The 14,509-nt window shown below is 39.8% G+C and overlaps 1 protein-coding gene across 1 annotated transcript in view; it reads right to left on the bottom strand.

Moving 5' to 3' along the window:
* Nucleotides 1–14,509, bottom strand: part of opcml (opioid binding protein/cell adhesion molecule-like) — a 243,131-nt gene that overhangs the window by 227,360 nt on the left and 1,262 nt on the right. The gene's annotated exons all lie outside the window — the stretch shown is intronic.

Raw genomic sequence — 14,509 nt, 5'->3', positions numbered from 1 at the left:
ATATTCTTTCAAATGGAAAATAAATGCTATCTGCTGAGCAGTTTCATGACCTTGAAATAAAATAACAAGGTTTCCTTGATCAGTTTTAAGAATAAAAAGGTTAGTAATCATAAAGGTCAAGTTCTGCTAAATAAAAAAGAAATCAAACGTGATGTGGACCATTCTGTTCTTTGTAACATAAATTGAATTGTTTATGTATTCATTTATTGATTTATTGAGTCTTTCCACTCCACAAAACAGTACAACCACAGAGAGAATGATGGGATGTGGGATATACCATTACATATAGTGCAAGATAGTCATTTTTCTGAGACATTTAATGATTTTTATATCTTATATAAAAATGTATCAATCATGTCTTTGATTCTAATTCTTCTTAACTGATGACACATTTCAATGATTACTTACTGGTGTTTTTGTTTATTCAATGTTGACACTTGTTCACCATATTTTCTTCCCAGAAAATGACTTTACTTCAGAGGATAAGCACTGCTGCACAGCTTCCGTGTCCACTGTGGGCTTCAGTTGAATTGAAGACTTTAGAACACTGCACTATTAACTTGAGGCCAGGTTTTCTCGGTCGATGGCACAATCACTTTCTGCTGCCTCAAGATAACAATGTGCCAACAATATGCCTGACCAAACCTCATTTGTGACCACCATGCCCTTGGGCACACAGATGGTGCAACACAAACTGGGTACTGGCATCTGTGGTGGTATAAAATACACTTAAACTGCTAACTTTAAACAACTTTTAAAGGAATCCAATTGTGGCTGACTGATGTCACTTCACAGAGGGTTTTAACTACAAGCACCATGTTCCAGTTGCAATTTCAACAAGGGACACAAAAAGCAACAATGTGCTTGATGTCACCATGACATAAGCTCAAAAAAGTCACATTCAAGCCCACTGAAACAAAATTTTAATCAATTATATTGTTTCTAAACATCAACAACATTCAAGCCAAATACATTATTATGATAGAAAAAATAAAAATCAAACAATGCTACATGTATATCAATTTCATTAATTGCAGTGCTCTTTTCCCATCAATTGTTAAGTATTTTACTTTGACTGATAAATAGCTAGATTTAATAAATAAAACTGGAAAATGACCGTAACGACCTTAGAATCACAGCTGTCTATTTGGAGGAATGTTTCCAAGACCGTGTAATCTATACAGTATTTGTGGTGTGTGAACGAGATGTTCAACTTGCCTGAAATATCATATGCTCAGGCTTATTGTATCCACCAGTTTATTTATCGTCCAGGAGGCTCATTAAAAATTCGGGCTGAACTATGTCTCCCTCATCTGGCAGTTATAGCAATTATTCAAACAAGATTAAATGTCATAGGTGTCATCTGGCTTGCTGCCGCCATTACCTTACGATGAAGCTCGCTCTGTTGATGTAGTTTTTCCACCTCTACTGCAAAATAGATACATAAAAAATATCGGCTTGGCAAATGTGCACCAATTTCCTTTTTCTTTTTCAAATATGTACACCGAAAAGTTGAATAAACTCTGGAAATATGCATCAATGTTAGGCAGCAAAGCATCCCATGCTGCTCAGAGAGCTCCTACCATGCATCAAGTGCTTTGCAAGGGTGTAAAACCAGCCAGATGAGCCAGATAAGAAAATGTTTTCAGATTCTGATACAATTGAGTAAGTGTTTTACTCAACATTAGCGCCCTCTTTCCGAAACTGCATTGGCTTGTAGTACAATTGTACAGCACAGCTGATGGCCTTAGAATCGTTTTGGGTTTCCTGACCCATCATGGCAGATGGAATGTTTCCTAGAGCCTTTTATATTTGCTTTATTGTTGTTTCTCTTGATTACTCAGTTTATCAAGATGAAGATGGTTCTCTAAGCTATTTTGTTTGTATGTATCATCTTTTTCTGCAATTTGGTTTTGGAAAATTTTCACAACGCTGAAGAAGTCTGTTGAGTTATCGGTTTCATTTTATTTTGGCCCGTTTACTTTATTTTCCCACCCCTGCTTTCAAAAGGTAGTGTGTGCTCACCTTAGCTGTGTGCTTGGCAGCTCTCATTTAGTCCATCTGTGAGGAGATTACAAAAAAATCTTCAAAGCACTGTCTCGTCAAATGGTTTTGGAACTAGTCAGAGGTGCAGCCTGAAAAACACTGTGACACAGAATCTGTGTGTGGAATATCGATGGATGGCGAGGCAAAAAGTGTCTCCACTGCTTCAAGAATTGCAGATTTTAACAATAAGGTTATTTGTATAGCACTTTATCAAAAGCAAGTCGCAGAATGCTTTACGAGTATAAAAACATGAGAGTTCAAGGAAGGGATAAAAGTATTTACCAAAACCAACATAATGCATCTGATATAAAAACAGGACTGAACTAAAATGAAATCACAAGAAGGCAATTTGATAAAAAAAAATGATGTTGATGTCGCGAGTCATTCCAAAAGCTGTTCAAATGGTATCCATTGCCTCCCTGCTTGGCACTCAGTATTCAGGGTTGGACTTGGGGGGTTAGATCACCCAATGATTCCCGGGCGCAGCACCCGCTGCTGCCCATCGCTCTCCATCAGGGGATGATGTGTCAAATGCGGAGGATAAATTTCACATCCTTCGGGATGTGACAATCACTGGGACTTCAAGAATCAATAGGATCAGGAGAATCAAAAGGATTATAAAATCAAATCAGATAAATGGGTGTTATATGTGTACTTGATAGGACAAGACAGGTTGAGCTGGTTGGGGCAGCAGTACAATGAATTACAGCAATCTAAATGAGCCGTGAAGCTGTACTGTGTATAAAGATGGGCGGAGCCATCATGACGTCACCAGCTGACTTGCCTCTTTTTGAAGCCTAAAGAAAGTTTCACAGTCAGCACCAGTTTCCATTCCATTTTGAATCCTGAAGACTCCGTATTTGGATGTGTGGGTGTTCCCAGAAGTGAGCAATCATTGGAGTGTGAGTGCAACGTGTGCCCCAATGCCCGCCTGTCTGCCAGCAAGCCAACTACACACCAAACTGTAGCCACGCCCACAACTTCAATTAGACCAAATCAGACAAAATGGAGATTACAGCCAAATTCATGATTTTTGATGATTATAATTTTTTGTGCTCCTTTTCATATTTACAGCCTGTAATTTTTAGTCTTTTTGCAACCATTTTTGGCGGTCCGTGCCGCAGGTTTTTGGCATCCTTTTCGAAACGACGAGTTTCATCCATTCTTATATAGTCAGTGCGTAGAAAGTGCATTTGATCTCACCTGCTCACCTCATCAAAGCTGACTTTGCGTTGAAAAATGACACTCGGATCAGTCAGTTTAAGAGCCTCGTGAGTTAACACAAGTTCGCTGGCAGTGTCTCGGCATACCGTTGCTGATTTGTTTGAGTTTAGTTGAAGAAAGTTTTGTGAGAGACAAATTTGCAGTTTTTCTCACTACGTTCGGCAGTATACATAAACGCATCAGCTCTCTCCCTTTGGCCAGAGAAATGGAAAGCGCTGTAGCTGAGGATAATACATTTAGAGAGAAAACTTCCATCCTTGTTGTGTAGCCTGGAACAATGAGCTAAAATAAATCCTATAAGTCCGACACACGCATGGAGCACAAGTCCCTGAGCCTTCTAATTCACTGCACTATCCGCTCTGACTTTGCCCAGTGGAAGTTGCTTTCTCTTCCACAAATGTGACCTCATCATTGCCTGGCCGAGGTCTGAGCAGCATCAGCGGCAGTGGCACAGTGTCGAGGGGCTGGCACTTGCGCCGCCGGGGGCAACGCGTTGCCAAATGAAATGTGACAGTTGAGAGAACGCAGCACCAGCTGATGGGGCTAAAACGAGAACAGAAGGACCTTTTGTATCATCTCATTTGGTGTTTCCACAGCGGGGCGACTGTGTGGTAAGTACAGTGTCGATGCACAAAGACAGCGCTTATGTAATAAGCATTTGTCAAGGATGTTGTTTAAGTATGACTATAGCTTTCCGTGGAGCTCGTTAAACAATAACCTTGTCTCTGTGAAATAAACAAGGAGCCTTCGCGGACAGATAAGACTGGGGTGACGGCAAAACCCTTGAGTTTGCCGGCTGATGCAGGGGTGGCGACGTCGTGTTGAGAATGTGAGTGTTTGCCTGTGGAGGTAGGAGTGCAGTGGCCACTTTTCAAAACGTTGTTCATCAATAAGCAATGGCAAACACAAGTCCTATGGCCACACGGTGCCTCTGATCTACGATCAAACAGAAAGCGCAGCGCTGCTTCGGATTACAAATGCATCCGCACAGCAGGCTCCCAAATCTGCACTGCAAACACAGCAATGCAGAACAGCCAGTCACGGACACGCTGCAGATGCCTTTGAGCCAATCAACGGTCACGGGACATAGTGTTTGCCAATCAGCATAAAGGATTCAGGATCAGGAAGTTCTGTTGGATTGCACTGCACTAGCGGTTCCTAGCACCTTCACGGTACCCCTAAGCACTTTACAAAGTCTCACAGACTTCTCTGGTGATTGATATCAGGATCAGCTCAACTTCTTGATCACTGCTGTCTGACAATCACTTTTTTTTTCATGTTTTTAGTGATTGCCGCGAACATGACTGAAAAAAGACCCCAAACTGTCTGTTTGCAGCATTAGCTCTGTCATATTTATTTATTCAGCACTTTCTTCCCACTGGTATGGGTTGGAAGTTCTTTTCAATTTGTTAGTTTTGTGCAGCCTTGTCTATCTGTTGTAATTAATTTCCCAAGGGGAATTTAATTAATTGAGCACTGGACTTGGTCTGAATGCTTCCTAAATCCAACCAGATCCGAGACAGATTATTTTCAGGCCAATAGAGTAAATATGCTTTGTGAAATGTTTGTACTTTCAACAGGCAAAAAAAGAGAGATCAAAATGAGGTGTATGTTGTTGAGGTTACACTTTACACTAATTTTGAACAATGCAAATCACTGTTGACATTAAAAATATGACCTAAAAGGCGGATTTTGAGGATTATAAACTAGAATAGTTGGGTTTTTCCCCTCTTTCTCTTGATTTTGTTTTCTATCTTAACATAATTGAGAATTATATGTCAGACTTTATGTCTGTTTTTGTCTGTAAGTGCGTTGGTTCTCAGTCTGTTTTGTATCATGACTGAATCCAGGCAGTCACAGATTACTGAATATCAGCCAATAATCAGCCAAGACATTGGTCCATCCCTTGTGTGCACATTACCACATTGCCAGACTGAAAAACAGACCCTGTTCATTTTACTCCATCAGACAGACTTCCTCAGCTTCAACTTGTTTTGCATCTGGACTCATAAATCCTGTCATTTCCAGCAGGTAGATTAGGGAGCTGCAGCCTACATCCGCAAGCCAAGTAAGTCCTTGAACCTTCTCTTTGTCGGGGGAGATATCCCGGCTTTGCTCGGCAGACTGGGATCAGTCAGGAGAACTCCAACGTCTCTCACCTCTCCCTCAGATTTTGGGAGTGTTGCCGCTGATCCTCTGCTGCCTCTCGTCTGCTCCCTTTCTTCAGCCCCTCAGGGAATGGATTAGTCAGGCAGATGGTCTTCCAGGTTTATACCCCTCCCAAAATTTTGATTTCTCATCCCTACTGCCAATTCCCGTTAATACCGGCTTGTCTAACCATCTGCATTCGTCCCATTTTCCTCCCACCTCATGAAAGAAGCATCATTGGACAGAAATGAGTTACTGTATTTGATTAGCCTGCGCTAAATTTTCAGCAAAAAGCTGATTTTTTTAAAGCAAAAATGAAATATGTGACCCGTGTAAATGAAAGCAAATCTCATAGCCTGAAGTCAACAGAAATTTCTGAATATTTCACAAACTGTGATTTTTCTACTTTTGAAAGAAGAACATCCTAAATATCCTAAATATGTGCATAGGAGAATTTGCAGATATTTTTTAGTTCAGCCTATTCATCTGCGACCATTTTATATATGCATATATATATATACATATATATATATATATATATATATATATATATATATATATATTTATAATGATGCTTCTTTTGACAAAAAAAGTTTGAGTCACACATGAAAACATTATTCTCCTCCCAACGAGAAGTTTTCAGCGAGCAAGCTTGGAAGGTACCACGGAGGGACAAACTACTCTTTCTGTCCATTCGACAGCATGGAAGAGCGACTCTGGCTGAGACTGCCCATGTCCTGCTTAAGTTCTGCTCTTGTTTTTTGTTTTTTTCCGAGTGCAACTGCATGTCTGTTTTTCACCGGCATCACTTACACAGGTATATCACCTTTTCTCATGGCAAGTATGGATAAATAGTTATCATTCATTTACCAAATGAATATATAGGGGATGTATGCTTAACCCTATACCACCTCGTATATCTGAACAGTATCGCTTAAAGACAGAAGCTCTGCTCTTTAATTAGCTATACTGTAAAAGTCCAGGCGTCTTCTTCGTGCGCATTTCACTTAATTTCATCCAACCCACTTCTCCTTTAAATAGAAAAAGTATTCCCACTGAAGTCTTCTCTTCAGCTCAGAAATGTTCTTTGTGTTATTGACCTTTTGAGATCCCACACTCTGCTGCTGTGCAAAGGAAGAAAATGAACATCCCTTGCTGCACCTTCCTGTACACTTTGGCAGTGTGCCTGCTTTCTGAAAAAACAAAAAAACAAACAAACAAAAAACATGTGAAACTGAAAATACAGGTCAAGAAAATAAAGGGGTTGAAAACCATTACCTCTTTGTCCAGCTGATGTACAGTAGAAAATGCATGATTCATTTAATTTCCCGCCCACACTGACAAGTGGCTAACTTATTATCTCTAGCGACAATTCACTATATTTCTATCCTACCCTTGAAATGGCCTTAAAATCCATACTAAAGCCCGAGCACCAAGTCCAGCCAGAGACCAAGATTTAGACATGCTCAGCCTCTTTTCATGCTGAAATAGGAGCTCAACTCAGGCAGAAAATAAGTAATTGATCATGAAATGGCAACAAAAAGTGCTAAGGCCAGCACTGAATGACTGCGGCCGGCAGAAAGTTGTGTTTGTAGTCAAATTATATTTTGTATATGTATATATATATATTTTCTTTTCTTTTTTTTTTTTTTTAACAACGTAAGATGGCATTTTAATAAGATTTACCGGTTTAGCCTTCAATGTGTCATTCGTCACATTCCAGGGCATGAACAGTGTTATCCTACGGGAAGTGCCTTGGAAAGGTCATTGCTATTTTCAAACGGAGCACTGGTGTCACAGTGTATTTAAAATCACATAAAGGGCAGATGACTGCAAATAAGGTGTTGCTGTAGCTTTGAATAATGACAACTTGCTTTATTTGAGTAGCAGACTGGTCTCAGTTGCTTCTGTAAATAGTTAAACAGCACCATGACCTAATTCTGACATGCTCCAGAGCTGCACTCCTGGCAGTTGACAAAAAGTAAATTCTTTCTGAGGGGTACACACAGTCCAACTCGTAAAATGTAGCAAATGAGTTTCAAGCTCGGTTGGCCAGTCCAGTTTTCACTGACCTGGTTATCTAAGTCTCAGCACTCAGGACTTTGTGATGAAGCACCCACGTGGGTGTATAAACTGAGCTTCTTTATACAGGTAGGGAATATATTGTGTTCTGATGTTCTTTGGCTATTTCCTGTTTGAAAATGTGTGTGTATAGTTTCCTCCTCTTGGATTTCTTCCGAGTCTTTCTCTCTTGTTACTGTCAGTTTCTATTCTTCGTGTCTGTTTCTCATCAACGCTTGTTGTTTTGTTTGTGACAGCTCACAGCCTGCAACTGGTAGAATGGTTTGTTTGAATGGGATTGAAATTGGTTTAAACCATCACCTACCTCAGTATCTCTGTGTTGTATTGCAAGCTGCTTAACTTCAGACCGAAGCACAGTGTTGTTATGAAAAGGTCAACCGACAACCCATTTCATGTACTACTCAAAAATGACAGAAATATGAATGACTGGACAAGAATGACTTTTATTTACTACCCTGCTTTTATGTTCAAGTCTGTAATGGCCTTTCTGCTCTTGACAACCACATTGGGAAAACAGTTTACCACAGACAAATTGCATGGTAGATTTGTGGCCCTAGTGTAAAGCTTCCTATGTGATGAACAAACTTATTGTAGCTTACTAAAAAAAACTCTTTGGAAGTAGACTACATCGGAGGAAAGAGTCCTGGCCTCCTTATGCCTCCCAAAAAAGAATTTTAGCTGCACTAACAGCGACTGTATTGCACAAAAATAATGGCATAGTTCAACTTGTTGAGCCAAAAACAATATTTCCAAAGTTCCAAAAAGCCAATTGACACTGTTCTTGGCAATAACATGGACTTGTACTTTATTAACACTGTTATGTGCAGCAACTAAAACCTAATAAGCTCTAACTATGCTGGCTGATGTCTCCCCACGGCCGTCTGGACTGGTTTGTGCTATTGACTGGATTGGAAAACACAGACGCTCCACATTATCAATCTGCTGCAAGTAGCTACAGGCCATACATTTGCAGCTGGTTCATTGCTGTATTCAATCTTTTCTTTTCTTTTTGAATTGATCTTTTAACAAAATCAATAGCAGGAGAATGCAGGCTTGCCTGTATTTTTTTTTTCAATTAATTTGATGAATTAATTGAGCGCTGACATGGTATCACAAAACCTTGACCAAACGTGTCGTATTATCACATTAACAATGTAGCTATTACATCTCCATTAAGTAAAAAAATAACAAAAATCTTATTGTTAATGTTGAAATAAGTATAAATCATGTGTTTGAATCAGTCATGACCATTGATGTGATCAGAAATTGGCAGCTGTTAAACTACAAAGACAAAGCATACAGGCTTTATTCATTCCAATGTGAATAGATGTTATAGAGAGGAAATTACGTTATATCTATTTATTCTTTGAGTGTAGTTATAGGTAAGTTAATCTTCTGACCCCTGAGATACATGTAGTGGTGCTCCATGAACTTGATTCTTTGACACTCCCTCAGTGGGCAAGAAGTCTACAGGTCAATGTGTCCTTGAACAGCACACCCAGGCCTTAATTGCTCCCAAAGCAGTTGCAGTGGGTGTGCGTGGGTTTGCGTGAACAGTTAGCGGCTGATTGTACAAGCGACTGTGCTACTTTCTGTGGGGGTTTTATGTAATGCATGTTCTGAAATTCATTAATTTAAATGTAATCATATAGTGAAATGTTCAAGACAATGTGGAAGTTACACTGATACAAAAGAGGAGTGAAAAAAAAAGGCAAAGTAACACCAAATAAGCCAAACTGAGAGTAGAAGTTTCTGAGTAGAGCATGAAAAAAAAAAAAAAAAAACAGAATCAATGATGGTGTGGATGAAAATAGCGCTGGATGGAACTCATCTGTATGCAGAAAGACAAGAATACTGCCATTATGTGGCAGCAATAGCTTTTAGACAAATTGGATTTAGGAGACCCTTCTCATATAGCGGCCCTGCAGCCCCGCGACGCGCTACTGCCTGTTCTTTCTTGTGCCATGCGCCGCCTATTCAGTGACAATCTATTACTTGCATCCATTCAAAGGCCATGATGCTCTTATTGAACCACCAACGTTTTCAGATTGCTCACTGATGCCAAGAGCTAGTGTTCTCTTTCATCGGCCGATTCGGGTGAATGTTTGCCTGTGTACGCCGCTGTCATAGAGCCAGAGCTGTGAGTTACTGAGGCTGTTATTTATTGTCCCGTTGTGGATCTTTTGAGACGGTGAACAATATATGAAATAGGCATTTAGCCATTGGACAGAAGCATCTTTTCTTTTTCTTTTTAAAGTTTTTGGCGCAACTATCGATCTTCTTTTGTATGTATGTACATTTAGTGTTGACAGGTGACAGTGTGCACTGCTGAATCACGAGGAGAGCGCTGCCGGCAAAATATGCAGGTGGCCTTTGCCTTTCATTGGGGTTAAGGACTCACGCCACTTAGCATGTGTGATGTATTTTCATGAGGAGCACCTGACAAAGTATCATCCTGCAATACTGCTGCGTGAGTGATGCGATTCCCCGCCAACGGTGTCGAGGTGAGGAATTGTGTGACTTCCCATCTCTTCTCCAGACTTTAACTGTGTCAACTGTGAGTAATAAGGCCTTAAAACTCAACATGTACACTTTCCATAAAACATACATGAAATATGTGTTATAACTTCCATATGTAAAGGCCCTGTGGCTGCTTTCCAGTGGGGCTTGTGTGGCCTAGTCTGTTTTATACATGAGATTGGATGAATTGAGTGATTTATCCACTTAGGATAATTGACAATTAATGGCACAAGAGCCGAGCCTGGCAATGATATCAATCTGCTCCCGGCGAGCAGTTAAAATAAATGACTCGGTGGGCTAAAGCTCACGGGTTTTACCCTGTGAGTCAAATATAGATCAGAAAAGTTTCGGTAGCTTCATCGTTGTGCGGTGCACCGTATCGTTGATAAACAAGTAGCCTAAAGGGAAGCACCATGAGTTAAGCAAAAACGAAGTGGGCGAAAAAATATCACCCCAAGCAGTAGAGTGTTGGGAGGACAACTTCAGTGCTTGGATCTTTTATTTATTTATTTGTTTGTTTGTTTTTAGTCGCACCTGCTTAGACACACACACACATATTTTTGCTTTTAAAACAGATTTTTCCTGAATTTAAAAGGTTTTCTAGACCAAATAAAATCATGGACAGAAACCATTGTTGCTCTCCGATGTCCCGGAATCAAGTTTGTACGAGGACTCGTACGCACTCAGTTACGAGCTGTTGCTGAAATACTTTGGGAGAGCTGACAGATGTTGCCTCACACATGATCCAGATTCTGAGGAAGAGATTGACCAAGTGCATGTATTGCTAACAACACAGCTAAAAATAAATAAATAAATAAAGCATACACCAAAAGCCTTCTTGTTATTTTCTTCTTTTTTTGTTGTTAAGTGTCCCTGTCGGAGCAAAGGTCAAAATCTTTTCTTACACAAAAAAATTGTGCCTTGTTTTTCTAGGTATCCTATTTCGATGCTTGTTTATGTCGAAATATTATATCTCACACACACTGACTACATGCACCCTCAGTTGGGTAACACCGACTTTTTGATACAGAACAGCTGATTTTGAACAGCTGAATTTGGTCAATGACATTAATACAAAAAAGCCAATGTTAGCAGAGGCCTGGCTTCTATGATTCGCCATGGCAACTGCTGACGACAAAAGATCTGATTCTTTTCACCCTGTAATTCCAAATGCATAATCGCAAAACCTGGTTCTCGACCAGCCCACTGGCTATGAATGAGGCAGTAACATGTTGTGCCCTGCACCATGCACACACACACACACACACACACACACACACACACACACACACACACACACACACACACGCACACACACACACACACGCATACAAAGACTGGAGTAGAATGGCATGTACTGTGCTGAATGAATTTAAAAGCAGTTGCACCAATATAGAAGCAACTTTTTCTTTATTGAAGACATCCCTGTTTGTTCTGAGGTAACCAGTGTTTGTCTCGTTGGTGCTGCTTTTGAGACTCATATGCCGGAACAGGCAAAGCTGCAACACCTGTTTTAATCAGGGTATTACGTGAAAAAAGAAACATGATGTAACGCCATATGTGTGACTATGCGCCGCAAAACAAATTTCTTCAGCTTTTGTCCTACTACTTGGTGTAAAATGGAATCAGAAAGAAAAAAATAGTGCAGATTTAATTTAAACAGAGACTGGACCCGTACAGCTTCATTTACCGATGCAAATGAATGCAGAGGTGTTTTCCAAACCAAACTAAACTGGCGATGACTTTCTCCTCATCTCCCATTCGTCGGCACTCAATATAAAGAATAAACACGTTTGGTCTCACTCTGAAGTGAAAACTAATTAGTTCTTAGAAAAACAAACCCGGCTGTTTTGATTACTGAATTTCCCGTCAAGACTGCCCTCCCATTAGAATCTGTCACATTCTTGCAAGAACCAATCAGTTGCTAGCTGTAAGTCTCTCTCTTTCTATCTCTCTCTCGTTGCTTTGCTCAACCCACCTCCACCCCTCACCACCTCAGTCGAGAGTCCAGCCGTCTTCCGTCCATCATGCATCAAATCAGAAGCCCCGCAGTTGTCTGTCGTCCTCCCCACCACCACCACCAGTGTCTGGACCCAGGGGCTGATCTTCTGCCTCCTCATGATGTTCTGCTTCCTGTGTGGTCTCAGCGTCAATAAAGCCTAAAATACACAGTCTGCTCGCTGTAGGCGTTTTCCCTTTCACTTAATATCTCACTGCTCATCTTCATCTGTCCTGATTGAAAGGTCATTTAAGAAACACACACACCCTGCTGTTCTTTCTCTGACTCTTTCTATCTATCTATTTATCTATCACCTATCTTGAAATTGAAATACTGTTTTCCATTACTGAATTGAATGACCACATTATTCATAGAAACAAAACAGCAATAACAATGAAATAGTGTCACTTTCTTGGTGAGAACATTTGTAAAAAAAATGAAAAATTGGAACAAAATGAAAATGAAAAAAGAACACCTATATAATGGCACCAGCCATGCATTTGTGTAATGAAACTCAGACGCAACTACACTTTTTGACATCACACAACAGATCCTGTTTTGTTGATTGTGAGAGGTGCCCAACGCTGAACAAGCTGTCAGTGTAAACTCTGGCAACTACAGTATTAATGACAAAAACATCCCACAAACAACACTGTGTGCGTGTGTGTGATATGAAGCACATTGCCAAAGTGCCCACACATCTGCAATAAATAGAAACACCATTACAACACACACACACAGAAGTCCAAACCAGCATGACTTCAGAGATTTGTTGGACGGAGTGACATTTGATAGAAGTGTGACTCAGACTCTAGAGAAGGTGGCTTACTTGGTGGTGACTTGACTGGAAAAATAATAATAATATTTCTGTCTCCACCAATCCACCATATATGACAAAGTAAGACTGAGCCATCAGTCACAAGTCTTCACCTGTCTATATTAGTCACCAGGATGATGCTGTGGATTCTGCTCTCAGCAGTTACAAGCACCTCTGGCAAACATGTCTTTCTGGAGATGCAGCAGCTTTCACAATAAAATTGTTTTTATATTTGTGCACTGACATGAGCGTCTAATAAACTCCAAAATTTGACAAAAACACTTCTGATTTCTGTGCAAGAGACATCTGATGAACCCAGTAGAGCACATTGTTTTCTCTAATTTTTTGTTTGATAAATTATAGCGCAATAAAAAAAAATCTTGTTTCTTGTATATGCATCAGTTCATGAAACAAAAAACATTTGTTTTCAAATGGTTAAAACATCCCAATTAGACAGAAGCTGATCTTTATGTATAACAATGCAAAGCCATGTGTCTGAGATAAAAAAAAAAAAACGTAACATAGTGGTTGAAATATCTCTTGTGCTTGATATTCACTATTATCGTTATTATTGTATTATGACCAATCAAATTTGATCCGTTAGTTAAGTCCTTGATGCTGCATGAGGTATCCATGACTTTATTCCAAAAACATATTCCCACATCAGCGCTGTTGCCAGAACAGTCTGATAGTCAGCTGTAGTTTGTGCTTTCAGAATTACCACAAGGTTATGCAAGCTTGTAAACAGGCTTTGGCACTTCCTCTTCCAAAGTCTAGCTAAGCATACGCTCCTTTGTGAAACGTAAAGTGTATCCCTTTGATTCGTAACATATTCCGATTTCCATCCCTCTCTTCTTATGAAATGGCAGAAGCTTGTTATGTGTGTTTAATGCCAGTCAGTTGTCATTGGTGTCAACCCAAACAGCTTTTCACTAGACACACGCTGACAATCTGCGTATGGGGTTAAAAACTGTTGTACAGTCACAAACTAAACCAGTATCAGCTTTGTTCCCCTTACTTAATGAATGTTTGAGTATAAAAACTGGTTAAAACTCACTTGAACAGCCCACTGAGATTTGGCCTGAAAAATAAATATGAATCCAAAGAGCCATGCATCACATTATTTCCCTGTCAGAGTCCCGCACCTAATCTCCGTCATAAAATCCCTTTGAGGAGGGAAACATTTATCTTGTTTTCAATTTGAAGTTGTGTCAAATAGAGCCGTGACTGACGGCACAACTGCATTGGCTCATTACGCTTTATCTCAAACACTGAAGCTCTGTCAGAGGAGTTGATACTCCACTGCAACTTTATTCAACAATTTTAATTACATTTTTTAAATGCATTTGCATTTCAGTATTGGAGGCAGTATTTATTTATTCATTTATTTATTTATTTATTTTTGCTTGTGTTTAGCTATTTTAAAATCATTGCAATATCTGCATTCAAATAATTTAGAATATTTTCTTTTTTTCCCCAAGGAGTTTGAAAGGTTTATGAAAAAAAAAAAAAAAAAAAAAAACAGCTCTGAAATATGATCATGCATGATTTGATGCTGAAGGACAACTGCAGAGATGTGAGAGTTGCAGAGAGGACAGCTAACAGTGAGGAGCTGCCCTCAAGGCACTTTTCAAAGGTACGGCTGAAAACGGAACTGGCTTAACTGATAAATT

Source organism: Nelusetta ayraudi, unplaced genomic scaffold (assembly GCF_046127955.1).
Source record: "Nelusetta ayraudi isolate G7.1 ecotype Tasmania unplaced genomic scaffold, CSIRO-AGI_Nayr_v1 ptg000011l, whole genome shotgun sequence".
Lineage (NCBI taxonomy): Eukaryota > Metazoa > Chordata > Actinopteri > Tetraodontiformes > Monacanthidae > Nelusetta > Nelusetta ayraudi.
This window is presented reverse-complemented; position numbering and strand designations above follow the sequence as displayed.